This window comes from Chrysochloris asiatica, unplaced genomic scaffold (assembly GCF_000296735.1).
Source record: "Chrysochloris asiatica unplaced genomic scaffold, ChrAsi1.0 scaffold00007, whole genome shotgun sequence".
NCBI lineage: Eukaryota > Metazoa > Chordata > Mammalia > Afrosoricida > Chrysochloridae > Chrysochloris > Chrysochloris asiatica.
In genome coordinates this window covers 33,920,320-33,927,292 of record NW_006408525.1, presented here as the reverse complement: position 1 = coordinate 33,927,292, position 6,973 = coordinate 33,920,320, and the positions used below count along the sequence as shown (strand labels likewise).

At 38.0% G+C, this 6,973-nt stretch overlaps 1 pseudogene; it reads right to left on the bottom strand.

Moving 5' to 3' along the window:
- Positions 1-2,043: 2,043 nt before the first annotated feature.
- Positions 2,044-2,679, bottom strand: LOC102833560 (annotated as a pseudogene).
- Positions 2,680-6,973: the final 4,294 nt, after the last annotated feature.

The following is a 6,973-nucleotide window of genomic DNA, read 5'->3' as shown; positions in this document are numbered from 1 at the left end:
ATGGGTTAATTTCTAGATTCTCGTTTCTGTTCCATTGATCAATGTATCTTTTATTATACCAGTACCAGGCTGCTTTGACCACTGTAGCCGTGTAGTAAATTTTGAAATTGGGGAGTGAGAGGCCTCCAACCTTGTTCTTCTTCTTAAGCAGTGCTTTGCTTATCCTGGGTCTCTTTCCTTTGCATATAAAATTTATAATTATCTTTTCCATCTCTTTGAAGAATGTTGTTGGAATCTGGATTGGGATTGCATTATATGTGTAAATTGCTTTGGGCAGTACTGACATTTTCACGACGTTGAGTCTTCCTATCCATGACTGCGATCTTAAAAAGCTCATCTAAGGGGCAACTATTGGTCTTTCCATGTGCAGAAGAAAGAAGAGTGATGAAAGTTGAAGGCGCTTGGAATCAATTAGTCCAATGGAATAATGGAACATGTTTTCATGACTCTGAGACTAGAAGAACTTGATGGTGCCTGGCTACCATTATCAACTGCTGTGAACGGGATCACATTAGAAGGTCCTGAATAGAGTGAGAGAAAATGTGGAGCAAAACTCAAAATTATAATGGTAAAAAAAGACCAGGCTTACTGGTCTGAAAGAGACTAGAGGAATCCGAGATGATGGCCCTTGGCCACCCTTCAGATCCAGAACTGAACTCACCCTTGTGGCACAATTTTTAGCCAAGTGGTAGATAGTGTGGACAACACTAGTAAGGTGTGCTCACCATGGAATAGTCAACCATTCAAGATCAAAAGAGCACCATTTACCTAAGGACAAAGCTCTGAAAGGATGGGAAGTAGGGTGGAAAGGAAATAAGAACCACAGACAAGAAGCAGATAATGGATGATTTCCAAGAGGGGATCGTAATCATTGAGGTAAAACAAAGTGTATGATTTGTGGAATGTAAAACTCGTGATCTGCTCTGTAAATTCACAAGAAAAAGTTTTGTTTATTTTTTTTAAACACTACCCCTTGTCGAGTTTACTTTGGGATCAAAATAGAATACTCATCATTATCTGAAAAGGTAGTTAAAATTCTCTTTTCCAACTACATATCTATGTAGGGCCAAATTTTCATCATATACTTTCACCAAAGCAACATATAGCAACATACTAACTGCAGAATAGATTTGAGGATCCAGCTGTCTCTTATTAAATCAGACAAATTCTAAAACAACCCCTTCTCTATTTAGAAAACAGAGTTTGTTTCTTTTTTAATGTAACGTTAACATACAAAGGATTTATTTTAATGCATTTTAAAGGACTTCTTTTTATTTTGATACCACAATAAGGTGGTAAATACATATAATGAAAACTATGCCATTTTAACAATTTTTAAGTGTAAAATTCAATGACGTTAATTACATTTGCCGTGTTTGCTACCATTAGCACTGTTTCCAAAAGTTTGACATCACCTCAGATAGAAACTCAGTTCAGTTCTCCTCAGCTAGGGCTCCCATTCCCTCTTCCTTTGGCCCATCGTAAACACTCATAACCTTTTTAAAATCTATGCATTTGCCTATTTTAGATACTTCATATAGGGTGAAACATGCGAAGGGGCTTCCAAAAGTTCATGGGGAAATTCCATTATCTTGTCATTCCATTTTCCCACAAACTCTTTGAAGCCACCTTGTACAATATTTGTCCTTTTGTGTCTAAAGTATTTCACTCAGCATTAAATTTTTTTTTAGATATTTGAAATACAACTTTATTCTGATTCTAAATGGTAAGGAATGGGTATGACAGTAACAAACAAGAGTTCGCCACTGAACAGTGTGATGCAACTGTAGCAGTCGTATACTTGAAAGAAACTCTGAAAGGAAACAATTGCGTTCCAACAGCTAGATATACAGGTCCAAAAAACTAAGGTATTTTTAACTGCCACATTCACTCCTAAGCCCATTTATCTCCTTTAGCATCCCAAAGATTAGCACATGCTCTGCTTAACTATATAATAAAGTGGCAAACACGCGGCACCACTGACATCACAGGACAGTTGTCTATAAAGCTAGACTTCTGACGCTGGGCTCCAGCTTCGTTCTCTTACAGGTCATCATCTTCGTCCAGGAAAGCAGTTGTCTGCGCAACCTCTAAATCATGCTCAGATTGTGCTGCCAAAGCTGCAGCTGTGACAACTTCTGGTGGGACAAGAGCAGGCATGGCAACAAACTCCAAGTTAGGATCTCCAATTCGTTTTCTAGCAAGCCAAAGGAAGGGCTTTTCAAAGTTGTAGTTATTTTTTGCAGAAATGTCATAGTACTGAAGATTCTTCTTTCAGTGGAGGACAACGGATTTTACTTTAACTTTCCTGTTCTTAATGTTCACTTTGTTGCCACACAATACAATGGGAATGTTTTCACATACTCGAACCAGATTTCTATGTCAGTTAAACACGTTCTTGTAAGTAACTCTTGAGGTTACATCAAACATTATAATGGCACACTGGGCTTGAATAAAATAGCCATCTCTCAGTGCCCCAAATGTCTCCTGACCAGCTGTGTCCCACACACTGAATTTAGTATGGAACACAAGGGGATGGACCTCAACTGCCAAGGTGGCTACATACTTCTTCTCAAGTTCACCGGTCAGATGACGTTTCAGAAATGTAGTTTTTCAAGTACCACCATTACCCACCAATAGGAGTTTGAACGGCACTTGGGGTTCTCCTTGGGCAGCCATCGTGATGGTTCTTCCAGAAGCGTTTCTGGGCTGTGACTAAACCAAGGGATTGAAAGATGGAGGAAGCCTCAGCATAATGGTTTTAAGTTTCCTTTGTGTCATAGCATGTGTCAGAATTTCATCTCTCTTTATGGTTGAATACGAGTCCATTGTGTGGATATATTGCATTTTATTTATCTATTCATCTGTTGATTGTTCACCTTTTGACTATTGTGAATAATGCTGCAATGAACATTGGTATAAATGAACTAATAAATAAATGAATTAATAAATAAATGAATTAATGAACTAATAAATAAAGCAATCAATAAACTAATTAATGAACTAATAAATAAAGTAATTAATAAACTAATTAATAAATAAACTAATTAATGAACTAATAAATAAACTTAAAAATTGTCAGTTGTAATTTCTTCAGTGGTGAATATATTGATAGAATCTACACAAAGTTTGTTGAGTCCTTCAAATAATTTTAAGAGGAAACAGGGTTTCTGGGCCAAAAAGTGAAAAACTTCAATACACATTGCTGCTCTATGTGGTCTGGTTAAACTTTAATTTTAAGGTTGTTTTCTGGACCATTTAACAAAGGATCTACTAATAGCAAGTGCGTCTAATGATTCCTCAGAAGCTACCAGTCTTCAGAAGGTGACCATAGAGCTGTCTGGGCACATGTGGGAAATATGTATGCTGAGCATATCTATGTTCAAGTGTGAATTTGGAATTTGTTCAATTCTCATTCTTTCCTTATCTTCTTCTAAAATGAAACATTTCAAAGGATATAATAAAACATGGAGGTAAATAAAAAATCAGCACGAGTCAAATTTATGGTGTGGGAACATAAGGCTTGCTATTACAGTTTTTAATGGCAGATATAGTTTACAATAAACAGTGGGTTTTGCCTGGTAGAAAATAGTCACAGACAGGAGGTAATTACTTGTCCATCTCCAAGCATCAGAAACTCTGGAGTCCCTCCAGTTGGATAATGCAGTTCTGCCAACTGTCACTCATTTGGACTAACACTGTTTTGGGTTTTGTTTTAATTAAATTGGAAGAAAGGAACATAAGAGAAACCACCCTTTGAAAGTGCTAAAATTCCATGGATAAATCCCTGACCCATCCTTTGACTCCATCTTTATTAATCTTGAGTAAATTATATAGACGCCCATAAACAGAGTCGGCAAGGGGAATGGAATGTGTACTGTGCTAGGAAGGGCATGTTGCCAGCAAATGTGAGCATTACGGTGAGGATTCTATAAACAGCAAGAGAAAAACAGCTAGATCCCCGTACAGATAACAAGAATATAAATGGCCTTTTTCATGAGATTTGCATCATCACCTATGAAATAATAAATACACCCAAACAGAGATAAAAAGAGGAAGAGCAAATTCATGCAAAATTTCTGTTGTTAAGGTATGTGGGCAGCATAGCTCAAAATAGAAACTCAGTAGCTTTCCAAAGACTTGAAGGTTTTAGATAAAATAGAATCGCTCTAATTTTTTTTTTAATCCTGTTCCCTCCAGTTCTCATCAGAAACTGGGACCCACCTCTGGTTATTTAGAGCTGTTCACACAAATATACCTGAGACAGATTTTCATAAGCACATATTCTAATTTTAAGTTTCTAACATTTAAAAAGGAACTGTGAAAAAATACAAGATTAGGTATAGGGAGAAATAACCAAGATATGAATGGCATGCATATTTTATATTCATCTCTAATATACTTCACAAATAACTTACTTATTTTTGGTTTATGAATACTTCAGATTAAAGGGTAATTTAGCTCTTAAATTGCTGACTGAAAATCCCTTTTATTGTTGAAATCTCTTTTGTTGTTGTTAAGTGTCATTGAATTGGTTCTGACTCATAGCAGCCTTGTATAGGGTTTCTGAGGAGTGGTTGGTGGGTTTGAACTGCAGACCTTTCAACTAGTGGTCCAGCACTAATCCTACAGCACTACACCAGGACCCTGGTGCTAGTAAGAGTCTGACTTAGATACAGGCTCAAGAAGAATCTGAAAATAGATTAGACCTTAAAAAGTATTGTGTTCTTTGCTTTAAATGGTATTATGCAAATTTATGACATCTTCAAGGTGCCCCACTCATAAAAATAATGCAGACAGTGGGGAAATGAATGAAAATGTAAAAGAAGAATTGAGGTGCTACTTCTATGCTCTTGGACCTTCTGGGACTGATCTTCAATAGCTTAAAAGGTCTATGGTAAGAATAAGTGTGGTAACGTTAGGCCAACATTTTGTCCACTAATAAAACTCATTAGAGTATAAGGAAGTCTTGGACTTACCTAAAAGGTTGTACTTTGAAGATTTACAGGCACAATGCAGCTCATCATGAGTGGGCTTTATTTGATTTTGAATTGTGTTTCTAAAATCAGAATGAATTGCCAATAGTCACAAATCAGATATTTCAAGAAAACAGAAACAGACAAAAACCCAGTTTCTGATTTCTCTGCATAGTTAGAAAGCGCAGCAACAAAAAATGGGAGCTGTGTGGTGTTCATCCCTTCATGGGGTATGCCCTCTTCAGTTGGCCAGAGTCCCGACTCTGCACACCCTACTGGTGCACAAGACCTGCTGGGCCTTTGGAGGTATTTGAGTTGAGATGCCCACTAGAGCAGCCCACTGGCCTAGACTGTGAGTCAATGAAGAAAAGGCTGATCAGACTCAAGAGCTTGCTGCTTTAGGGTCTCTATCTGTTCCTTCCTAAAACAAACAATCCTCTATAATAAGTACAGTGTGTCAGATCCCAATGAGATCTAAAATGGGATCTACTTAGGGACATTGTCCCAGATCAGACTTCCTTCAAAGTTGTCCTTCATCTGAAGACTTCCTGGGAAGTTAAGGGCTCAGAGTCCTTTCCTGAAGTTCATGTCTAATCTAGACTGAGCTGGGGGATGATCTCAATTCAAATCAGAGTCACTCTAGGACCAAACAGGAAAATGATCCATGTTGCAGGTGTTTTTGAAATGTCTCTGTATGTGAGATGGAATAGAGAACACTGGCTGGAAGAATACTTGGATTCCTGTCCTTATTGTGCCTTGAAGGTGCCCTGATACTGTAATGGTTATGCACTCGACTGCTAACTAAAAGCTTTGCAGTTTGAATCCAGTCTGCGGCTCTGCAGGTGAAAGACCTGGTGATTCGCTTTCATAAATAAAACACTATGGGCTGTTCTACTCTGTCATATGGGGTCACTATGAGTTGAAAACAGACTTGACAGCACTGTTCCTACTTCTAACTAGCTGTGGAACCTTATGCAAGTTGCCACTTCATCTCATTTTGTTGTTGTTGTGTGCCGTGGAGTCGGTTCCAACTCATAGCGACCCTACACAGGGTTTCCGAGGCTGTAAATCTTTAGGGAGCAGAAAGCCTCATCTTTCTCCTGTGGAACCGCTGGTAGTTTCGAACTACTGACCTTGCGGCTCACAGCCCGATTTGTAACCACTACGCTACCAGAGCTCCTTATTTTAGCCTCTGCTTTTTTGACTATAAAACAAAGGGGCTGTTTCCATGTACACAGCTCAGGCCATACATTAGAATTATCTGGGACACTTTAAGAACTTCTGATGCCTAGGTTCTATACCAGACCAACTGAATCTGATTCTCCTAGATAGGTTGCCCAGGAATCAGAATTCTCCTGAAATTTTCCTAGGTGATTCTGAGGTACAAAGAGGAAGGAAAGCCACAATTTTATATGATCTCCAAGGTTCCTTTCTATTCTCCAGTTCTGTAGTCTCAGTGGCTTGGGAGCAGGCATCAGGAGAATAGCCATTTGCCTTGCTTATTTTTCTTTTGTCACATTGCTTGCAACAGAGCTTTTCGCTACTGCTAAAAAAAAAGTATGGTGGTGTGAATGCATCTTTTAATTTTCATAGTAAGTCAGGAAGAGAGACCTGGATTAGAACCTCCAAATTCTCATACCTGCTCCCTTAAATTCATTCTCCATACCATCTCCAAACATTACTTATCCAAGGCCCACCCATCCCCCCACTTTTTATCCAAAAAGGCATTTAAATTGGTGCCATTGAAAAGCTAGTAAGAACTGCTTAGTATAAGGTAGCTAGTAGTCATATGTTGCTTTTGAACACCTAAAATGTGACTAATCCCAGATAAGATGTGCTAGAAAGGAAAAATATACATCTAGATGTTGAATATTTAGGAGCACAAAAAAAAAGCATGCAAAATATCTCATTAATTTTTATATTGATTACATGTGAAAATGATAATGTTTGCATCTAATGGGCTAAGTGGGCTAAAAACATATCATTAAAGAATTTCA